This window comes from Carlito syrichta, unplaced genomic scaffold, assembly GCF_000164805.1.
Source record: "Carlito syrichta isolate Samal-C Ts95f unplaced genomic scaffold, Tarsius_syrichta-2.0.1 Scaffold306732, whole genome shotgun sequence".
Taxonomy (NCBI): Eukaryota; Metazoa; Chordata; class Mammalia; order Primates; family Tarsiidae; genus Carlito; species Carlito syrichta.
Window position 1 is genome coordinate 182129 of NW_007250828.1, and position 25147 is coordinate 207275.

General features: G+C 38.6%; 1 protein-coding gene across 1 annotated transcript in view; it reads left to right on the top strand.

The window, feature by feature from the left end:
* Positions 1-25147, top strand: part of COL8A1 (collagen type VIII alpha 1 chain) — a 146933-nt gene that overhangs the window by 95084 nt on the left and 26702 nt on the right. The window lies entirely within an intron of this gene.

A 25147-nucleotide genomic window follows, 5' to 3' on the forward strand; every position in this document is an offset into this window, starting at 1 on the left:
TCAGGCAGACCTGAAGCTTATATATAATAATTTTCTAATGAAAAAAAACAGTTAAAAGTTATTTTTAAAAAAGAATTTTGACTGAAAAAAGAGCAAAGAAATTTTTGAATGTATGTCTTTTCCCTGGTGAAAATGAACTCAGCTTGTTTTATTTTTTAGTATAAAACTCTAGTTATTTTACATAGTTTTTACATTCCATGAAAAAAATCATGTGAAACAAATGTAGAAAATATCCAAAAATTAAATTATGAATTCCATGATGGTGATGGGCATACAGTTAGAGAATGCATCTTGATGACTCACCCTCCACAAGCACAGAACGTAACTTTTAAAAATATTTTTATTAATATAGAATTTTCTTTCCTATCATCTTTTTACCTTCCAAAAATATAGATTTCCAAATCATGTAGGGTAGACAGGTAGGTAGATTGACTCCATATTCTCCTCAAGTTAAATAACATATATCTCTAAGTGACCCTTATCATAGAAACAAATTTCTTCTGCTCGTTCAAATGCCTGATGTGTCTTACACCTAGTAACCACTAAATAATATGGGTTGACCTGAATTATTCCCACTTTCTGTTCAGACATTAATGTGTCTCTTGGATTCACACTAGGGAGGTGGTGTCTCACACATGGGGATTAATGAGCTACATCTGTAGCCAAAATTATCCCTGGAAAACCTGTTGAGTTGATCTGTATCTGTTTTATTAATCAAGTCCTCTACGAAAGGGCTTTCTTGTGGTTGTACTATATTTTGGAGATAAATAGAGTGGAGAAACCACAGTTCAACTTGGAAGTTGTCTGAAACTTTGAAGAACACAGGGCTTTGTATTATATGGTAGCAATAAAGTTCAATCTTTGATGGTTGTAATTCTGAGTATATAAATACATAAATATCCTATATGTATAATTTTACTGTAGCCCATTGTGACTGTGGCCAAGAAGACCCTAACTCTTCAACATGGAATTTCCTTTTTTTTTTTTTTTAATGCCACTCTCCTCCTCCCTTGACTTTTTAAAATAAAAAGACAAAAATAAAATATTATTTTAAAACTAGCTTGGTATAAACACCCATTAGCTACAGCAGATGGCTGGAAATCAGAAGTTTCAGCTTCTATCCTTGCTTCTCCTACTAACTTGGAATGTGGCCTTGGGCGAGTCATGAGAGTAAATCTAAAATAAAAGAGGCAATAATCTCTTACATGTGTATGGTACTTTATGATCTAACAGAGCACTTTCACATACAATATCTTATTTAATTTTCCCCACAGCTTCCTGAGGGGAGTATGGCGGTTACTACCAACTCCCATTATAAAGAGTAGGAATTTGAGACCAGAGAAACGAAATTGCTTTTTCATAGTCACATCAATATCAAACGTCAGCACCAGGAACAGACATATTCTACAATTCCGAGCTGGTCTTTGTCTTTCCCCTACACCATATAGCCACCCTCTGGCCCTTCCAACGGTGGTAAAGCACGAATGACTTAGCTGCAATGGTCAATATGGTAGCCACTAACCACACATGGGTATTGAGCACGGGAAATGTAGCTAGTTTTAATTAAGATGTGCCGTGAGTGTAAAATACACACCAGATTTCTCAGACTCTGGGTCTGAGAGAGAATGAAAAACAGACTGTAGACTACCTCATTAATACTTTGTGCATTGATAGCATGTTGAAATAATATTTTCAATATCTTGAGTTAAATAAAACTAATAAGCACAAATATACATATAAACATTACTAAATATAGTTCAATAAAATTAATTTCACCTATTTCCTTGTACTTTTCTAGTGTGGCCACTAGAAAATGTAAAGTTGCACCTGTGACTCACATTATGGGTCATGGGAATGAAGAACGCAATTGCTCAGAGCCTGCATTCTGACTTCACAGTCCTGGACTTGTTCGTGCACGTGGCTTGATGTGGCTGATGCAAATTCCCTAAGAAACTGTGAAACAGCTTGAAGTGTAGATGAGCAGCAATAATTTGGGCATCCTTACCTGTCTTCCACATGCAAGGAAAAAATCAGGCTTCATAAGTTGATGCCTCCAATTGCTCATTCATTAGAGAGGTTCATTTAATACTTACTGCATGCTTGAGCAACTTAGTAGTAAAGCTGCCATTAAAAGAGCTATAAATTATATTTATGGTTCTATAGCACTCCTTATTTTCAAGTATGTTCCTATTAAACGTCATGAATAAATAACTCATCAGAGTGTTAGGTTAATTTCAAGCAATATAAAATAATAATTATATATAAATCTGTTGTATAGTAAATTTTATAGTCCCCCTACCAAGTTTTTAAGAGAGTTTATATATAATCTCTAAAGAAATGGCTTGTTCCTGTTTTGAACAATCTAACTGAAAGCCTTCAGGGAAAAAAATGAGTTATTTAGAAGGAAAAAAACATTTATAGTAAAAAAAAAAAATCACTAAAATCTAGCATCCGTTTAGCATTTACTATTGTGAGCTCAAGTACTATGAGAGTTAGACCAAGGGTATTTCACTTAGTCATCAATCAGCTCTTACCCATGCTGATTCTTAGGTCAATGCTTTTGAAAACCTAATGCAACCTACACAGTAGCATTAGAATACTTGGAATTGATTTCATTTTATTCAGTTCAACTTCACAAGTGCTCATCTAGCAAATACAGCGGGCCAAGAACAGTTCTGGACACTGAGGGAATATTGAGCAACAAAACTGAAGGTCTACCCTCAAAGAGTACACAGACTGGGAGGCTCAAACATATTTTTGAAAAATGCTCTTACAAAGGACAGTAAGTAAAAGGAGCATTACTATTTATGTTCCAAAGGGCTTTTTTGTTACAACAGAAATCTCTAGTGTACCATTCCCGTGTGTTAGAACCTACTTCTTGTTTATAAAGCAAAGGTCTCATATAAAAAGAAAAAAAAACATGTAGTATGAATTTCAGGAGATTTGCTTTCAACTACATATTATAATTGCTTGGAAGAAAGTGAACTGAAATTATCTTAAGTCTTTTCTGAAACAAGGAGAGATGAAAACAAACAAAAGGAACCTAAATCAAGATGGTACGAAAAGTCACAAAATAATGAAAACTAAAGAATTCTATAATTTTCTACACAATAATAATAACATGTATCATTGAAGGTAGAGATTTTAAATTATGTATATTAATATACACATATATGATATACAAAAGATGCAAATAAAATTATGTGTATCTATATACATAATATACCTATAAATTCTATATACCTATATACATATATACATAGTTACTTTTTAAAAGAAGATTACAAAACATAATGTATAAAACTTGTCAATTTCTTAATGTTCATGCTTACCTATTCTTTATTTGCACTTGTCTATAAAATTTTCTAAATAAACTTGAACTGCTTTTATAATTGGTGAGTAGAAAAATTATTGTAATCAACTCCAAAATTGATGACAAATGATCAAAGGCAATAATTGCCCGGAGAGTGTAAAATGCAAATTTTGTTTTCAACCACAAAATTTAAAAAATAATAATATGTCTAATAGGGTCTTCTTTCCAGGTGCCCTTTCTTTGATTCAGGATAAAGTAGCCTGTATGTTATCCAACTTCTCTAGACAATAAAGGTGGAAATTGGACTGGGTATTCCAGATTTTCTTGAGAAAGTAGCTCACCGTCATCTATGAGCACAAGAGTAAAGATCAAGGTTGTAATATAAGCTGGTGAAGCTGAAAGTTGTCATTGTAGCAATCAAAAAAGCAGGGCAGCATCTGAAGTGCACCTCTTCCACCTTAAAGCCAACTGGCCGTCAATCCTTTCTAATGGCATCTGCTTACAATCGCCCTTATTATTGGCCCCTAAGATATAAAATGTCATATGGAAACATATCCTATAAAAATATCTTTGAGAAGGACAGGATCTTAATAGTCCTAAGAAGTGAAATATAGAGTTATTTTAGAGGTGCCATTTAAAAATTTATGAAGAAATATTTAGTCTGATAACATCTTTTATGAAAGCAATACTAAAATTTTACTGTGAAGAAAATTCAAAAATGAGTTCTTTGTGCCACTGAATCATTAAATCATAAGTCCACAAACTGTCAGAGCTGAAATGGGTTTTCTAGACTCTCTCATCTAACACCAATATTCTGCAGATGAGAAAATAGGAGCAGAAAAATTTTCTCAGGAAAAAGTCAAATCACTCAAAAATATCTCAAGAAATCCAGAAACATCTGGAATCTTGCCAAAGAAAAACAAGGTCCTTTGAATCCTATTAAAACTTTCATCATAACTTGAATTTTTAATTTGGTTGTGGACACTTCTGTGCAATGAAGGAAAGATGCTACCATTGATTTTGAAAAGCACATTCACAGTGAATGCTTACAAAGAAAAATAGAAAACAAATATAGCAAAGCCAGTGATTTCAGGTCAGGTCATTCACTCATTACTCAACTCCCTATGATAATAATTGGATTAAGCTTTCTTTGTCACTTTTCAGACACAATTCATCTACTATCTTGAGAAACTGGCTACTTCCAAAGTTGCTGATAGACTGAAGAATAATGGGCCATTCATTCCTTGAGTAACAAAAGAAAGGATGCCAAAATCTTCCTGATTTTATACATTTTTGAAAAATATGCTTTTAATAGGATTATGTGTATTAAGAACATATTCTTAATCTCCCACAGATACATACATACTTTGCATTATCGACATTGTCGTGGAAAAAGTAAACATTGAAGCTTTTTTTCTAAGTTCAATGTTGGTGTAAGAAATGGAAATAGGAGCACTTGATTTTAAGGAAAATAGTGCATGCATGTTCATTGTCATATGTAAAATAGGGGTAAGAGTAGACTCTTGCAAAGTTAAGAAATCCAGTAATGATAGATGTAAAGTGCTTAGCATAGGGCTTGGCATGCAGTAAACATTCCTCAAGTCCCAGCTATTCATAGTAGCAGTAGTAATGTGATTATTATTTACAACATGCTAACTCCTCCACTCCACCCTTCCCCTCAAACAAAACTCTTGTGATTCCCCATACTGTTTCATGGCTCCGTGCCCTTGCACATACTGATACCTCTTTCCAAATGTCTTTTCCCAGCTTCTTCACCTGGTGAGCTCCTATTCACCTATTCATCACCCAAGGTTCAGCTCTGACACTTCTTCTTCTCGCCTGTCTTCCCTAATCCCAGTTGCACTCACCTTATTTCTCAAGACTCTCTACATGTATCCCTCTCCTGCCAGGTGAAAAGATGACTTTTCTACTTGATTCCTCCTGAATCCCACCACACACCACATACACACACACGCACGCGCGCGTGCGCGCAGGCACACACACACTGGACTGCAGAGAATACATCGTACTCTATTTTGTATTACTGTAGAAATGTCTATTGAAATTAATGAACAAAATCCTGCATAAATGAGTGACTTTTTTGGCTCAGAAGAAAGCCAGTGATTTCAGATCAGGCCATTCATAAAAATTTATGAAGAAATATTTGGTCTGATAACTTCTTTTATGAAAGCGATACTAAAATTTTACTATGAAGAAAACTCAGAAATGAGTTCTTTGTGCCATTGAATCAGTAAATCATACGTCCACAAACTGTTAGAGCTGAAATGGGTCTTCTAGATTCTAGATTCTGAATAGGTATCAAGCTAGAAAGCATACCTAGTGGCCTCAGTTTTGAAGAGGAAGAAGGTAAAAAGGGCTTGGTGGGAAAAGCGGGAACATGCAACTTGGCAGCCCTGGCCCGGTTCTGCCACAGTCTACTCTTGTGACTTTTGGTGATTTTTTTGCTTCTCTGGATCTCAATTTTCCTTCTCAACAAAATGAGAGGACTGAGCAAATGTTCTTGGAGGAAACTTTCGTCACCAACTTTATATATGATGCTAAACATTGATTTAACTCAGTGGTTCTCAAACTTTTAGCAGACATCAGAATCATCTGGAAGGCTTATTAAAATAAATTCCTTATCAGCTGAACTGGTGGGGCCCAAGAATTTGCATTTTTAATAAGTTACCAGATGATGCTAAGGCTATCTGTGGAGGGACCACATTTTAAGAATGACTGATTAACACTCTTGACACAGGATCCTGACACTGTTCTGTTGTTATCTGGTCAAAGGCACTTCTGAAATGCAAATTCACAATACGGTGTAGTCAGGTAAACTCAGACTTCTGAGAGGTTGTCACCGGAAGGACTAGGCACCTATGGGTGGGCCCCCAAGAGAAAACATAGAGAACAAACCTTGCTGGCTAAGGTTTTGTTAAAGGCTCACCTTGTGGGGAAGGGACAGTCTGAGTTCACAGTGGGACTGGACACAGAAAACATTGGTGTGGGGTATGACCCTTCAGCTACAACCTGCTGCAGCTGAAAGTCGCATAGATTGCAACTGCCATCTAGTGACGACTTTGAATTACTGCATCAGGAGACTGCAGCATGAAATGATGCTTTCATTTGAAAACTGGGTTTTTGTTTTAAAACTATGTCCAAGATGAGAAGCCCTAGGAATAATCTGTAATGTCTTATCTACATTTGTATCTCAGTACTGTAAAAATGAACCCATATATAGTACTGACACTTCTATACTGTATATATGTTCAATTATTCACAGCAACCCAATGACACAAGATTTTCCTAATTTGGAGACAAGAAATATAACTATAAATGCAAAAAGCGATTAAAAGACTTACGTGAGTTGGTCAGCCAGTAAAATGGTAGAGCTCAGATTGAACCTAGACAGCTGGAGAGATATACAACATCAGCCAGACTCTCTTATATCAGCAGCTTAAGTTATAGTTGCTGAAACAATTGTTACCTGTAAATAGTTATCAGTTTTAGATATGGATCTACAAAATATTATAAATTCCATACTTGAAGATACTTTTTTATTATTTCAATTTTGCCTGGACCACTTTCCTGACTGACTTCTTTAAAGGAGTCTGAGGAGATTAATTTCTCTGAGGAGGCTGGACTTGCCCCAAGAGTAGAAGCATGGAGTTCAGGTGCTATTACAGTAGTCCAGAAAAAACTCGAGACTATAAACTGTTTTCTGATTCTTCCAAATGAAATCAGCTCATGTGCAATAGTTAAAGAAACGATTCTACCTCCATGAAGCCAAATGCAACAAAAAGAGGACCAACTTGGACTCCGTTCCCCACTTGCCATTCAACCTTGGCCATGTCACTTAAACCCCCTGGGCTCTACCTTTCTATCTATAAAAAACAGAGTTTACAGAGGTTCCATAACTCCAAAAGTTGTAGTTTGGGGGTTATGTAAAGCCAGATATAAGTTTAGAGTAACTGCTTAAGTAATCCACTGGAGAGGATCATAAGAGCAAACCGGAAGATCATGCACAGTGGCCATACTGGGTTTTTTCAGATTTTCCCAGATGTGTGAAAGGAACCAGAGTGGCAGATTTGAACCCCTGGTCTATCATCCAGAAGTGCTAGCAGCAAATGATAACACCCATGGTGTTTGCCGGAGAAGTGAAGAGCTTGATCAGAGAGACTCACATTTCACTTCTTGGAGACTGTACTTGGCCTGTGCACTTGAACTCTGCATCCTGGCCTGTTACAGCCTCCCAAGAGTCCTCAAAAGTTCTTCTGCAGAAACATCACACATTGCCAGTGGATTGAGGTCAGCCTCCTCACTCTAGTCTTCAGTGATCCCCTTGGATTTAAACACTAGTCCCTGGTATTTCTTTGAGCTCCTTATCTAAGATGTCTCAATTACCAAACCTTTTCTTGGTAATTGAGGCATTATTTATGAAGGAAAATAAATATACAGGCAGAGTTAGAGGAATAACGGGTAACAATTAAAATGTAGTAGAAAAAAATCAGTACCTCACTTCAGTAGATTTTTTTGTTATTTCAAGTAATTGCACATATTTAATCACCAGAACAACCCATAATTAGGTTAGATAGGTTGTATTATCCATCCCATTTGAGCAATAAAGGAAATTGAAGGACAAGTGTGAAGTAAATTGAAGTACACAGATTTTAAACAACTTGAAAAAAATAAGTGGATTGTTGAGGGTCCATATATTCTAATTATTAGGCTTATGCTTGCCTCATGATTGTAGTTTACTTTAACAGTCAAATCCCAATACAGGATGACTGCCTTCTGATACTTGAGTTCAAAAATAGTTACTTATATAAATATAGAAGTAAAAGACTAATTGGACTTTAAGGATAGTAATAGTAAAAGCACTTTATTAATTCATTCAACAAGCATATGTTGAAAACCCACTTTGTGCTGAGCACTGTTTTAAGTGGAGGGAGATTGGCAGCCAATGAGGCCAAAAGTGGCATTCCACCTTCAGAGCTTGCATTCTCTCTAGCTGGAGAAAAGACAATACATGAGCAAATAAATTTGTATGTAATACTATGTATGACAATGAAGAAAAACCAAGTAAGGTAAGGGGATAGAAAGCAGTAGAGTGAGGAACACTGTTTTAAATTGGGTGGTCAGGACAGGCCTCTCTGAGAAGGGAACGCATGGTTACAGACTGGAAAGGGGCAAGGTCATGTAAAGATCTGGAAAGAAGTTCAGGCAAGAGAGACGTCCCAGGGTGGAGCCAGTTTGACTTGTTCCAAGATGACAAGGAGACCACTGGCCAGAGCCTAGTGACCTTAGAGTTGGTATCAAGGAAGAGAGCAGGGCCAGCCAGACCCGGCTTGGCATGCAGGCTGTGAAGGGGGCCTCAGAGTTTACAGGAAAGGGAGCAGAGAGCCACAGGTGGGTATTGAACATAGAGTGGCAGGATCTAGTCGGTTTCTTTAAATTATCACTCTGGGGATATTGGGCATGCCACAAGAGTAGAGGCAGAAAGTTCAGGGGCTATTACCGTGGTCCAGGCAAAACTTGATTGGTGTCCTAGTCAGAGTGACTAAGGGTACACTTTTATGGGAGAGATCATAAAACTTGCTCTCATGTAGCTGGGACTACAGGCACGCACCACCACGCCCATGCACGGTTAACTTTTTTATTTTTTTTAGAGACGAAGTCTCTGTTGCCTAGGCTGGTTTCGAACTCCTGTGTTCAAGCAGTCCTCTCACCTTGATTTCCCAAAGTGCTGGGATTACAGGCATGAGCCACCACACCCAGCATGAAAGAATTTTTACTGAAGAATCTTTAGAAAATGTCACCACCTTTTTAAAAATAAGGCATGCATAGCAACTATGATATTCTACCACAGAGTATTGGATGCGAGAGAAAAAGAGGTATCAAGAAGGTCTCCTGGACTTTGATAAGTAGTGATAGTGATACCACTTATCAAAATAGGGGTTCTTGTAGAATCATTTTCCAAATCTTAAAGCCCTCTAATTGTACCAATTAACTTGATTTCAGAATTAATTTTTGAAAGGAAAAAAAGTGTTTTGGAAGTTAGTTTCCTTTATCTGGATCCTCTGATACACAGTAACAATACAAGGCCAAGCTCTCTCCCCCATGAACGGCTTTTATTCCAATTGTAGACTGTATTCTGGGTGACTGCCAGGAGACGATTGGCGACTCAGGCTGGCCTGCTCTCAAAGCAGGTCTCTGAAGAAGGCAGGCACAGAGCGCAAATTGATGCTTCTAGTTTTCTCTCAATAATCCCTCCCCAGGGTTTAGGTTTACACGTGGACTCCTGTTACCAACCTTGTCTGATCTCTTTAAAGAGATCCCTTGTCTCCACCGGGTGATACAGAGACTCTCTAAGAACAGCAATAAGAATATTTGTGCACTTCCCCTAACATGATAAACAGGCTGGGTAGATCTTCTGGTTAAGTGACTTTTGGTTTTTGTTTTTTAGATTCAGGGGGTGCAAGTGTATGTTTGTGACATGCATACCGCTGGGGATCGGGCATCAGGTGTCCCCATTCCCCAGGTAGTGAACATTGTATTCACCAGGTAGCTTCTGAACCCCCACATCCCTTCTCACCTCAATAGAGTCTCACTCTGTCACCCAAGTTAGAGTGTACTGGCACAATCATGGTTCACTGCAATCTCCTGGGCTCAGATGATCCTCAGCTGTTCATATAGCTGGGACTACAGGCGTGCACCACCATGCCTGGCTAATTTTTTTATTTTTTGTAAAGACAAAGTCTCACTCTGTTGCCTAGGCTGGTCTTGAACTACTGGGCTCAAGCAATCCTCTCACCTCGATGTCCCAATGTGCTGGGATTAGAGGTGTGAGCCACCACGCCTAGCCTGAAAAGAATTTTTAATTGAAGAATGGTTAGAAAATGTCACTACCTTTTTAAAAATAAGCATGTATAGCAACTATGATATTCTGCCTCCCCAGAGTATTCCACTGACATAGAGCCGTGGACCAGACCACGGGCTTAATCTGGTGTAATATTTCTAAGTGTTCCTTTGTAAAATAGTTTCATAGACTCATGACCAAAGAATGACAAAGCTGTACCTTCTGTTTAGGACATGCTTATAAATGCGCATGATGGAAGCTTAACTCTCAACTCTTTCAAGAAGTGCAGAGTAAAAATCCACAGTCCAGTTACAAGGAATGTTAAATATCGGTCTGAGATTTATACTCTTGAGAAAGAAATATTACAGCGGAAAGGGGGAAGAAATGTGCTTGGTCTGTGAGCCAGTGGCTCTTTTATGGAAACCAGAATCTTGATGTTTCAGGCAGCTGTGCCACACTGAACTTGGCCTCAAGTTTTGGGGATGGTGCCATCACGCCACCCATGCATGACTGATAAAAGCAAGAAAGCACAGTGGAGTACACAGACTCAGTAAATCTGGGATAGAGTCACAACCATGTAAAGAGTAGTGTGAAGATGGACACAGAAATTATTTTATTCATACATGGAGAAAACTGAAGGGTCAATAAGTTCCCAGAAAATGTGGTTCCTTTGTCAGTCTGCTTTAACAGAGAATGACTTGTTTTTAACATTTTAACTTCTCTGATCAATCTGAATTCACTAAGATCATTTTTATCAAGGAAGAAAAATGAAGAAAGGAAGGAAGGAAGAAAAAATGAAATTCAAATGGCATGTCAACTCTATAAAGACAGGGACTTTTCTGGTTTTCTTATTGCTGTGTCTTGAGTAATTAGAGTTATACCTGGCACACGCTTAGCACTCACCATATCTTTATAAAGAATAGCTTTGAATTCTGTTAATTTGAAGAGGAAAAACAAAGTAGAAAATGGTATTTTCTTGCTACTTGGTTTTATACAAAAAAACCATGAAACTAAATAAAAATGTCAGGAGAAGCAACAGTTCTTCCTAGGGGAGCAGCTCTTATCTGATACCCTCTTTTTCTCTGGTATCACAGTCAAGTTCTTATTGCTGGACATATTTATATCACTTATTACATTGACTAAGCAGCATTAATAGATCTTTATCTTGGGTTTTATCAGTTTTTATGCGGTCCATATTTCTCATCTATTTTTCCTACTCTTTGCTGGGGAGCACTGCCAACATAAAGCATTAAACAAAATAATTAAATATTTGACAGGCTGACAGAGCCAAAAGTTGGTTTCTTTTGACTGCTTTCTCAATTCTGTCTAAGTTTCTAAATTTCATGTCTAAAATTCCAACTTGCTTTAGACTGCAGAGTTTGGTGGCACAGCCTATATTACCAGGTATTTGGGAAGCTGAGGCTGGGGGATCACCTGGGTCCAAGAGCTCTGAGCTGCAGTGTGCTATGCCAATCAGGTACCCACACTAAGTTCAGCATCAATATGGTGACTGTCTTTAAACGGGGGACCACCAGATTGCCTAAGGAGAGGTGCACCAGCCCAGATCAGAAACAGAGCAGACCAACTTGCCTTAAATTTATATCAGTTCATTAACTCTTATCAGTTCTGACCTCATGCTCAGAGTCTTTTTTCTATCACCATCATTATATATGGCCATAGCTATTGAGTACCTATGGGTGGAAACTAGTAAAGAGAGGAAAATGAGAAATGAAAAAGAAATTGAATGGAATATATCTGTTCCCAGACCAACTCCCTTTCAGGAAAGTATTTAATGGAAAAACAGGTATAACTCTAATTACTCAAGACACAGCAATAAGAAAACCAGAAAAGTCCCTGTCTTTATAGAGTCGACATGCCATTTGAATTTCATTTTTTCTGCCTTGATAAAAATGATCGTAGTGAATTCAGATTGATCAGAGAAGTTAAAATGTTAAAAACAAGTCATTCTCTGTTTCATCTGATTACATGGTTTTTTTGTATAAAACCAACTACCCTCTTGCTTCTGTAGTATAGAATCTAGTCTGTATTTTAGAGGCATTGATCACTCAGTTGATTAATAGGAATCTGTCCTTGTACCCAGTGTTCTTTGAGATCCGTAAATCCAAGACCACTTTAAAATATGTATATGTCATTCTAAAGTGAGAAAATTAATAGGATACATTCTAATAGAAAGTCAAGGCCAGATAATAAAATCACTCTTTCCCATCTTCTTGTTTGTTGACATCACGCTTTAAAAATAGGTATGGTGAGGAGCCCAAGGGAGGAATTTTGGTTAGACTAGTCTACTTACAAGCAGAATGTCTTCAGGATACAAGAACCTTTGGCAAACATTAGTTGGCATGTTCTTTCTAAAAGGTAAAAGCCCTTTTTTCTCCTTTGGCGGGCATTAAATGATACTTAAGACTATCAGACAAGTCTCCCAAACCATAGCCAAAAGCAGGTTAATCCAACATACCCAGCCAGCTCAAGAGCAATGATAAGGTTAGGCCTGAGGCTGTCAGGATGCTATAATTGTGAAGCTTAATTCCATGATATGTATGGCTCTGTGGGCTGGGCAGAGCTCCTCTTGAGCATTTTGAGGTACCTCTTGCAGTAGGGTAATTGCTTATATTTGATGCTATAACAGGTACAGATACTGTATTGATATGATTTAGTCACAGTGTATTCATCAGAACTGTGGTTCTCAATCTTTAGTGGTTATTTAAAAAAAAATCAACTAGAGCAAGCTTGCAGAAAATGCAGATTTCTGGTCCCTACCCCAAGCCTTTCTAATCAGACTCCATGAGGAGCAGAGTGGGAACAAAGTAGACCTGTGAGTGAGGTGCAAATGGTCTCTGTAAACCACACATGGAGAAACACAGCACTGAAGTCTGAGGTGAGCTCTCTGAAATCACGACTCTCTCTATGTAACTTAATTCCCTGCACCTGTCGCTGAGACCGGAGCCTAGTAGAGATTCAATGACTATTTAGTGAATGCAAAACTGTTAGCATGTATAGTTGCCAGGCCCTGTTCTAAGCACTCTATTCATATTATCTCTTTTAATCCTCACAATAAAGGACTATGATTAGCCTTGCTGGGCACTCTACAGGCACACTGTCCGGACAGTCACAGGGCTGGCTTTTTTTAAGCTGCCTGCTCTTTGAGAAGACTAAGAAGAGTCTAAAGTTGCATCAATGCAACTCTCATCCCGTCACGAGATCCTGTGCCTTTTTTTTTTTAGCACTTATCTCTATCTAAAATTATCTTGTTAAGTTTATTGTTTTGCTTCCTCTACCGATATATAAGCCCCATGAGAACAGGAATCTCACAAGTCTTATTTTATCACTACATGGAGGTACAGTGCCTGACTTATGGTAGACACCAAGGAAATATTTGTTAAATGAATGCATTTAACAAATGCAAAGTAAGGGAGTTGCATTTGTTATGTAATTTCTTAGTTCTCTCAGAGCTAAATATTCTAAGTGTAAAAAGAAAAAAAATTCTGACTTCAAAATGATTTCCTAATCTCCCCTGTTCCAAATTCTATAGCAAGAACGTGAGGAAAAAAACGGAGAAGTAAGTAGGGGTTAAAATGAAATGTCTGGGTAGATTTTTTAATTGATGCTTCAATATTTTGATTGAAATGAACTCTCTGGACATCAGACACATCAATGTTCGAACATAAGTAAAAACCGCATTCCAAGATCAAATGCACATGATTTTTATAGGTTAACCAATGTTTTCATTAGCCATGCAATGACTCTGCTTTCCTAGTTCAAAAGGTTATATGTACATGACACCAGAAGAGCTAAACCAATGAAACTCAAGTCAATTATTTCAGTATGAAAAAGAATGGAGAAACCAGTGCACTCCAAATGGTGAATGTGTCAGAATGATTGTGTTGCTTTGTGCCAACAAACCATAATCAGAAGCTGACCGGCTATGTGCTTAGGAGACAAAAGTTTAAATGAGTTTTAAATGGTTTCTTATACATTATGATGAAGGTTCCTTAAAAAGGGGCCACTTGGCTAGCATATCAATGTCAATGCTCACCCCTGTAGAATTCCTACCATGGACGACCACATCACTCACTCTCTTCCCTTTCTTCATTTATGGTTGCGAGTCTCAGGCAAACAAGAAAAGGACCTAGCACTTGCTGGTGAAGACATTTTTACCACTTCTACTAAAATGCCAGACAGTGGATGTTGTGATGTTGTTGGATTAAAGAAAAATACTCAAAATCACCTAGAAACTTGAAAAAAAAACCTGTTTTCCTTGTTTTATTTTGAGAATGTCTTTTTATTGTGGTCATGTAGGGAGTTGGCCAGATCCAGGCTGGCTGCATTAGTCATCTCAGAGCATGTGCATAGATCATGGAAAAATCTTTCCATTTTTGAGGAATTGCAGGTCTCTAGTCACATTTATTTTGGTCAGTCATTGAGGCTTAGCATGAAACTTGGAAGTACCAAAATAGATGGGGGAGGGGGCGGAGGAAGGCGTGCCAACAGTAGTGAGGTCACTCTCTCTACAGGAAGGCAAAGATCCTTCTTCACAAAGACCTTCACCTAGGAAGAATTCCGCGGCCTCCTCACTCCCCCACACACGCATTGAGAAATGCTTAATCAGAGTATTCTGAAACACAGAGAGGAGCTCTTTTTAAATTCTGAAAAACTTCCACATACAATCTAATCAAGAACAAGGATAACTTTTGTGTTCATTACCCAAGACCATCTGAGTTAATTCAAAGCAAAGCCAAGTTCAGCATGTTTTACTTTCCATTTTGTGAGTAAAACTTGACTTGGATGACAAATTTCTCTGACATCCATGCATGGAGCTGAGAGACTCTATCATTCCCTTATCAGAAGCAACAGGAGAAATTCTAAATGTGAAGAATCATGGAGATTGATTGCCTCCATTCCCAGCCTGACACTTGGCTCAGCATGAAGGGTGGGAAGCCAAAAAGAAGTCCTCTTCTAAGGTATGAAGGGAACTGGCTGCCTGTGAAGCCCAGACTTGGGAGTGACATAAGCAGGGCTTTTCCACGGCCAACAAATCCTAGTCTGTTTGAAGTCAGATCAATTGATTTCTTGAACATTTCAAATAAGCAAAATTCTGCAGAAAATGGGAGCCAGATGCATTTTTAACTCAGGAGTTCCTTGGAAGAGAGGTAGAAAGTAGTCAAAGAACATCCCCTGGTTTGATTGTTGGCCCTCCCAATAGACTCACCCTGCAGAACTATATCCACAGGACATGTATGGAGAGACAATGATTAAATCAACTTGGGAAGGAGTAGAAATGTTCTTTTTCAAATTTAAAAAAAAAGGTTGTATGTCTGATATAAATATACACCTTTCTTTTAAAACACTGTACTGATTTAGAAGGAACTTCAAAACACAGGAAAAAGATATATCTATTGTGGACAAGGTACTGTGTTGGCAGTTTTTACCAAGCCTCGAAGGTAGGCTGTGATTATTCTCCTTGTACACCCAAAGAAGCTGAGGTTTGTTGAGATTCAGTGATTAACCAGAGGCCACACTGATTGTAAATGGGGAGACTGAGATGGACTCATCAAAGGAGTCCCCAGTTCATCCTCAGGGTTGAAATTCAAATGGAAAGAATCTGATTTCTAAGACTGAGTTCTTTCTACATTTGTTATTGCTGGTTTGTACCTCCCTGCACGTGGTATGAGAATAAATTGGCAGCCTGTGTTGAAGCTGTAACTATACCAGGTCAGGAGGAGCAAGCAGTTGTGTGCATGCCAGGAAGGCCACCTGGCCAATCACGAGCAACCTATGAACAACTATCCCCAGGAATTCTAAGGGGACAAAAAAGGGATCCTCCCCTCTCTCCAATACTCTCTGACTTCAGACTTTTAGAGAAAATATAAGAAATATGAAAGAACAAAACAGACACCCTGTCTTACCTAGCTGCTATCTTGTTAACACCTTGTTCTTTTTGTACTTGTGACTTTCACAGAAGACGAAATATTTTTTCCTCTTAATTTCACATACGTTGCCCAGAAGTCCCCAGGCTTCCTGGAATTTTTATTAAGAATTCCAGATATTCCAGCAGTAACTTTTCAGACACCACAGCTTTGGCTGACAGAGAGCCGATACATACCATGTATGGTACAACCGACCTCTGGGGATTTTCCCTCTGCTGCCTTCTGCTTTTTCTTCCAATGAAACTGTCCCATTATTGGTTTTGATTTATGAATATGATCATATTTTTCCTTCCCAGAAATCTCACTTGTAAGATAAGGAAATAATAAAAATGGTAATGATAGTCATCCCTGGAATTTTGTTAGTTCTTCTCTGCACTTGCATTTGAACTGACTGCTGTGTTTCTTGGGCACTTCTATAGCAGCAAAGAAAATCATGGACATTCTAGCAAAGGTTTTTGCTTTTTTCATGTGTATCTATGTTAGTCAGGCCCATCTCTAACGTTTGTGATTCTTTGGGCAAAAGGACAAATGGAGCATAGCATACCATACATTTAAATACTTAAAAATTATGAATTGAGCTAACAGCCTGTTTAAAAAATCATGTTCTATTCTCTGCCTTGGCAAATACACCTTCATAACAAACCAGAAAGTCAAACTCAAATTTAGACTCCTCAAATCCCTTGGAGTTCTGAATGCAGCGATGCAGGAAGATCAGCCTGTCCCTTACCCTGGGTTTTTTGTCCCCTGCTCTGCCTTGGACCACAGCAGGTTTTACAACCATGTATGTGAGCACCCTATTCACACAGTCAAGCTCCATCCATCATCTCCAGCAAACAACTACTCCCTGGCTCCTCGTTGGTCCCAGGGGTGCCCACCCCAGTGATGCAGTCCATCTTAAGAGGCCAGACCCTGAGAAGCAGCCTGTGCAGGCACTGGAAAGGGCTCGAGATCACCTAGACAGAGAATTCATGGTCTAGAGATGTGTGCTAACAATCCTTTGGCTTCTCACCCCATGGCAATTGGGGGAAACATGACTGGAGGCCCATCCTGGATGGTACTTGCAATTAACATCCCCTTTGTTGTAATTGGTAAGTGAAAATTAGACTCATTTGCTGTACACATTTCATCCATAACTTCTTGGTACCTCTTGAAAGGCATCTCCAAAGAAGATGTAGAACTAGGGACTCAAGTTCCATAGTTTCACGTTAAGGCGAGACATCGGTACCTCAGTATCAATGAGGATTATGCCACTTGTTCTTTGAATTCCGAATATGGTTATCTGATTTCCTGCCCTAGTTTCCCATGGTCCAAAGGCAATGATTGCAAAGGAGGCATCATTAACAATTTATTATCTAACATGGAAGTTAATTAAGAGGAGGGAATACAAGCACATATGTCATTGCCATAAATTTCTTTAGAAAACAAAACAAGCAGGAAACAGAGAAATGTGTTCTGGGAGATAAGAGGGAGGGATGGTTTCTTTGGGCTTATATTTATTCTAGGTGAGACAGGCTGTTTATCTCCTCCTGCCTGTCTAAATCCTGGATCCACTCCTTCCTCTAACAGAGGTGATAACAATAATAAAAGCAAATACTGACATCATACTTACTTTATGTCAGACATCATTCTAAGCATTTTACACACATTTACTTGTTTAAGCTACACAAAAGTTCTATGAGGTGAGTATTATTATTATTCTCATTTTATAGAAGAGGAAAGTGAAGTACAAAAATCCTTTTCTAAAGTCATGGAGGTAATAAGGTTCAGGACTGGGATTTTCGTCCAGGCAATGTGGCTCTCACATCTGTATAACCAGCAATATGTTCTTGTGCTTCTTGAGGTGATCTGCCATCCCAGAGCAAGCCAGTTCAGCCAACTGGTCACCCTCCACTCTGCCACATTTCCCCAGGTAACCATGCATTTGGTCCTAGTGGTTGGAGGATTGACCTAGAACAGTTGTCTCTTTGCCTGACCTGGGATGTTTTGCTCTTTTTATGATAAGAATTGTCCTGTTTCTAGCGCAATGGCCTAGAAAACCACCAGAGGCCTATAAAACCATATCAACCCCAATTTTCCTCAATGCCTGATTGAATTTTTTAAAGAGAAGCTTTGTGCATGAGAATTTTCTTCTCCTTCTTTCTTTAAGATTGAGAAAACATTAAGGATTGCGCCTTATTTATCTTGATTTCCAATTCCTAGTGAGAGTTCTTTGCCAGAGGTATTCAGAAAATGCTAGATAAATAAAGTTCTGCTGTATTCTTCAATAACCCTGAGTTTTAATCTGGCAGCTCTGTGAATATAAAGAGCAGAACATTTGTGTAAAAGTTTCAAATTCAAATTGTTGTGGGTGGGCATGAATATGCAAAGTGTGTGTGTATGTGCATGCGCGTGTGCACATGCGCTCACCTGTGTGTGCCATGATCTTTTCCATATTCTAAGTTCCCATTCAAACAGGCGATGTGTTGTAGCAGTAGTTAAGTGCCTAGAACCTGAAATCAGATTCCCTGAGTTCAACTTCTAATCCTGTTACTTACTGGCTATGGGACTTTTGACAAGTTATTTAAACCTTCTATATCTTCGTTTCCTCATAGATAAGTAGAAATGATTTTAATAATAGCTTTAATGTCAGGGAGTTTTTGTAAGGATTAAATGAGTTAGTCAATATGGGTGTTTAAATTAAATAATCAATGTAAGTGCTTTCATCAGTGTCCGGCAAATAGTAAGTTATCCATGAATGTTAGCTGTCGTGCCAAACCATCCCATAATTTAAATATGGGATCTTTCTTTTTTTTCTGGTATAATTTTCTTGGGGAAGGGGTCTTTCAGTATATACAATAGTTGCATTTCTTAAGGAATAGATTATTATCTTTTTGATTATCAAAATAATAGTTATTAATAATAGCTAACAGAAAAAGAAATTACAGGATACAACCAGTATCAGAATATAATACGTGCTGCATTAGCCATGGATTGTAGGCAATGTAATAAGGCAATATAACAATATCATGGAAACATGGTTCACAGAGGCACTTGGCTAACATAGTATCAGCTGATCACTGTCCTCCTCTTTCCTTTGAGGAGGCTTCGCCCTTGCCCTTCTGGGAATACAAGCAGGCAAAGACATCAATCTTAGCTCAGTCTGCTACAACTGCTACAATTGCTCAAACTCACACCAATCAATACTGAGAATAAACACCACAGTTCCCAGCCAACATCCCATCCATTCAGCAAAGGATATCTAGTAGAACAGCAATCCAACACGAATCCACAGTCATGTATTCTTCTGTTTATTCTCTCTACAATGAATCCAGGGGGAATTATAGCAGTGCTGCAGTATCCAAGATGTTTCAAAGCATACACGCCAGCTTAAATCCTTTTTGGAGCCCAAATTCCTTCTTTCATGATCTTAATATTTGCTCTACAAACCCTTCTCAAATTCCTCCCCAGGCCATTCTTCAAGGTCAAGCTCGGAACATGTATTGTACTACATCTAGTTACTGTTTACTTCAATGGTGTGTGGTGTTTTCTCAATATCATTAGCATAGCACAGGGCTTCCTATAGGTAAAGTAACCAGAGTAATACTCAGTGGGCCCTTTAATTCCTTTTGGTCAAATCCCTGTTCTTGGCATCCACTCTAAGAATGCTAATATTTCATATCTTATTTCCTTTGTATATTTCCCCATACAGTCCCACTGGCCTATTATAATTTTTTTTCTAAATTTATTAACATCCTTTATTTTTACTCGCCATCTTTAATACTTTTCTCCAGCACAACAGAATTCTCTTCTGATGCCTACTCCAAAACATTAAAATTACATTTTAATTTCAGGTAAGTGTCCTAAACACCACGTAAGCCCACATAAAGTGACTGTGATCACAGATATTCTCTTTCTGAAGCCAATATATAATATGTATATATTAGATGCTAACTCAACAAACCCAGAAGATATTACTTCTTTTAAAGATGTAGAAGCAAAAGATTACTTCTTTTATAGATATGCCTAAGGTTCAAGAACAGGTTGGTAAAAATATACTATTGGATTCTGGAACCACAGTAATAGCAAGTATACAAAGTTTTATCAAGTGACTTACAATCGTTATGTTTTGTTGAGTCACTGCTGGTTGCCAAGGCCACACTCAGACATTTGTTATCAAATATGATCCCCATAAGGATCATTATTACCATTTTCTGGTCTGTGAAATGGAGGTTACTAAGCTTCCACAGCTGGTAAGTGGCAGAGCCAGCGTTCAGATCCAAGTGGCTTGGACTCTGCAGCCCAGAGACTCTGACCACCTTGCCGGCTGCTCTTAGCACAGATCCCCAGTCACTTTCTCTTGGGAAGGGAGAACTGAAATTCACACAGCTCATTCAGCCCATGTATCCAAGATAGTGAAGCAAATTATCACTACAATTACCTGGGAAAGGAAAGCTAAACTTTTACATTCCTAGTTCATTGTATAATCTTTCAACAGTACTTCATTTTCCCTTAGTGTTTTCTTTGAGAAAGAATATAATAAACCTCAAGGGAAAAATATGTGGTGCTGATAAAATTAATTTTCACCATAATAATGGAACTTGACTTTTGGAAGCCAGTGCTACTGACAGTTAATGATGGTGTCCCCTAGGGGAGGGAAACTCTCTTACAATATTGCATCACATGTTTGTGTAAAGCACTAACTCCTTTGGCTTCTTCAAATATGTTTTTGAATCCTACCTTAACAGTAATAATTATAGTACTGTGCTACCTTCAAAGAAATGATGTCTCCTCCAAGTATGAAAAACACCGTGGTCCATCTTTTCCCTGTGGTTTTGATCCTATGGCTCAGAAGATGGCACTGCTTACAGTACAACGCCATTCCTTTTAGAGATTTCTTTCTCTGATGATTTGGGATATTACCTACTTTGCCAACATATCTTAATCCTAGAGCTTCTTTGACACAAGGTTTTCATTTAATATTTAACTTTGGCACAGAGGCAATTTTAAGTTTCTCCCATCCAAAACTTGGAAAAGAGCTAAGGAAATATAGCCAGGAGAACTCTACAACAATATTTTTTAAATCTTCATACGTCCAGATTTTTAAATACATACATTTATCTTTTCTTCAGGAACAGCAATAACTCTAAGCTGACAAGATTTTTATTAATATTCTTGGTAACAGCTGGTGGATCCAACTTGTTTTTTGGGGGAAAAAAAGGAAGAAAGAAAGAAACCTCAAATACCTCCCATTTACCCATGATGACCTGGCTCAGTCCTTGAGAGGATTAGGAGTGTTTCTTTCATGAAGTCACATTTCATTAGGATGAATATTTTGCTCCAACCCAAATACACTGCAGTCCATCATCACCGTTTCAGTTGATTATCAAAAAGCAGATCAACATCTAAGTCATCCTGCCACTGAGCCTCTAAATCAAATGGACAGCAGAGTATGGAAGTGAGAGACATTATAAAAGCCAAAGCGATGCCCCAAAATGGAGGAGGAGAAGTCAAGATAATACTCATGCTAATAAAGTTGTACTTTTCAGAATGAGTTAGCGTGAGAAACTAACACTAGAAGAATTATCTCAAATTCCTGGGCCTGGGAAAAGAATGTTGTCCCATTCCCCTTCAGATTGTGGTATAAGGAGATTGTCAAAATTTGTAAAAATACAATGGAATCTCATCTGAACATAACTAAATTTGATTGAGATTGGCACACAACTAATCCCTCTTCAAATTCAAAATAAAACCATAATTGGTGACATTAAGGCAAATTAATAGCAGAATTGTAAAGGGCAAAGCAAAAGTTCCTTTTAGTCGAAAAGGTCCTACATTCCTGGATAAGGAGTCTCCAAAAACCCAAACTCTTAAAAGCTAAGAAATGCCAACATTTCTTTTTTTCTTTTCTTTTTTTTTTTTTGTGACACAATTGTTTCTACAATTTAGCACCAAACTTCCTGGTCTGACTTTATACATACTAGAATGACCACATGGAATTCACAGCTTGTCATCTGCTGATGGTAGATAGTATGGGCAGTTGCACACTAAGGGCTGACATTTATGTATCACTAGCTACCAGGCATTGCTCAGAGCACTGTATATGGAGAAATCTCACTGAGTGCTCACAGCTTCCACATGTAATATGTATCTTTAGGTATCACCATTTTATAGGTGAGGAACATGAGGTGCAGGGGTTGCATGACCTTGAGCCTGGGGACAGAGACAGCATTTGAACATAAGGATCTGATTTAGACCTCATACACGTGACTGCCCTGCTATGCTGCCTCTCACACTTAGCATATTATCAGCCAGAATTCCCAGTAAACCACCTTCTGACGACCACAAAATATACAAATGATAGTGTAGACCCATGCTAGTGCAGTCCTCAGCCCACCACCCTCGCCTTTCTCATTTTTGCCAGTTTCTCACTCAACCCCAGGTCTTCCTCCCTGAGGGGCTACACTCAGAAACTCTCCATCTGCCCAGTCCTTCATTCCAACTTGTACCTTCTCACTAGGATGATGGTCTCCACTAGAGAACAGGTAAACATTAATCTTTCCAAAGTTATTAACACACGTGTGTGAATGACTTGGTGGGATAGCTCTGCTGGAGAATTCTTGCACTTCAGAAGGTTTTGTTGGCCCAGATGAATCATAAAGGAGAGAACGTTGCTATTTGGTTGCTTTTGTGGTGCCTTATGGTGTAAAGAGCACAGCATTTGGAGTCGGAAAGAAGCTGAAATCCTAACTCTGTCGATATCAGCTATATAAACTTGGGCAAGTAACTCAATATTCTGAATCTCTGGTTCCTCATCTGTTAAAAAAAAAAAAAAATTGGGCCGGGCTTGGTGGCTCAGCCTGTAATCCTAGCACTTTGGGAGGCCGAGGTAAAGGGATTGCCTGAGCCCATGGGTTCGAGACCAACCCGGGCAACCTTATGAGACCTCATCTCTACAATAAATCAAGAAAAATTAACCCGGCATGGTAGTGCGTGCCTGTAGTTCTGGCTACTTAGAAGGCTGAGGCGGAAGGATTACCAGAGCCCAGCGGGTTGATGCTGGGTGCCACTGCACTCCAGTCTGGGTGCCGGAATGAGACTCCAACTCAAACAATATAAAATAAAATAAAAATTTGACAGTTTTTCACACGTGTTGTTGCAATTAAATAAGATGATATATATCTAGCCAAACATATTGCCTGGCATAGGATGGGCATTCAATCAATGTCAGCTCTTATCCTGTTCTCCAAGCGTTTCCCAAAAGATAAGAACCACTGGGCTAACCCTTGACTTAGACTGTCATCATTTGACCAGGGAAACTGGATGGACAAGCCTTCTAGTTGTTAATAAAGGGAGACATTCTGATATCTGCCTCCTTGGCAGCCTGCCTTCTATTCATGTGTTCCTTGAATAAGGAAAATTAATCAGTAGGGAATTTGGAGGGCTGGTGAGACAGGGTCCTGTCACAGCAGTTTCCCTAGAGACCATCATTCAAGATGCATCATGTCGTTACATGCTACAAGGGAGAAAAAGTCATATATTTTCTTTACCCATTGCAAGGTTCCTGACTGAGACCCCTATAACAAAAGACAGATTAGCAGAAGAAAAGCATACAAATTTATTTAATATAAGCTATATGTGACATGGGAACCTACAGAGATGGAGACCCAAAGACTCAAGGAAAACTATTCTGTTTTGTTTTGTTTATGGACAGCCTTGCAGAAGTATACTGACGAACAAAAGGGTATGATCTAATGGTAATAAACTGTTGAGTGGGGAAGGACTTAGCAAGGCCTGTTTGTTCAGTTTCTTCTTGGCCCCTGGTATAGGGCAGGACACCTCTGGAATGAGGGTCTTACGACCTACTTTTAGGAGAGGTAGGGCACAGAATTCTTTAATGGCCTGATTCAGGGGCAGGAGGAGATCAAAAGTGGCCTTTCTGCTTCTGATGCTTTCTTCATTTCCATCTCCTAAAAATACTCAGTGTGCCAAACTATCATATTTTGGGGTGATGTGCCCATCACTCTGTCAATGCCAAAATGGCATAGCCTGTTTCTTAAGAAGATCCATCAGAATTGCCTCCAAACTTATTCATTCACTCAACAACATGTATTCACCAACTACCATGTGCCAAATGTTGGGCTAAGCCCTGGGGAATGCAGAAATAAAAGATACTCAATGAACTTCTATGGATTACCTGATAGCAGAAGTGAAAACCAAAGAGAGAACAGAATGGAGGCATTCCCCCCTAAAGGTGCATACACAAGACACAGAATCATTCTCAAAGGTCAATGTTTACCATCCATGGTGTCATCATTCAATCATTTATTTTGTACGTTCTTGTTGAGCACCTACCACGTGCCAGCCACCGGAGAAACAGCACAATGACTAAGACAGGCAGGTATCTTCACACACAGAGTTAACAGATATAGCAGGAGAGACAATAAATAGATTAAATGACAGGATACTTTCAGCTGTCAGGAAATGCTATGAGTGAGGCTGTGTGATCGAGAGTGACAGTGTTTGGCACTGCCTCTGCCAGTGTGTTCAGGGAAATGAGGGCATTTTGCTGGGACATGCATGACATAATAAAGAGCCATCTATGTGCAGAACTGGGGAAAGACCATTTTGGCGGAAAAAAAATAGCACAGCCAAAGACTTGGGCAGGACTACATTGGTGAAGTCGAAGTACAGAGAGAAGATCAGTGTGGTTGTCCCTTAGTCAGCAGGGGAAGGTTGAATTAGCATCAGCCCAAGAACCAGACAAGATAGGAATTCATATGTCATAGGAGGGAGCTTGGATTTTATTCAAAGAATAATAGGAGGGGTTAATATTGGAGGGTTTTTGGCAGAGGAATGCTACAACCCACCTGATTTACATTGGTTAAATGATAAAGAAAACTTACATAATCACACTTTAACAAAGTTAAGTGGATTCACACAGAACAATTATCACATTATACATACATTGATGATTAACTTTTTCAAATAACTATAAAACATTTCTAACTAGAAGTATAGTTTCAACATCACTAGGTCAAATATAATGACTAA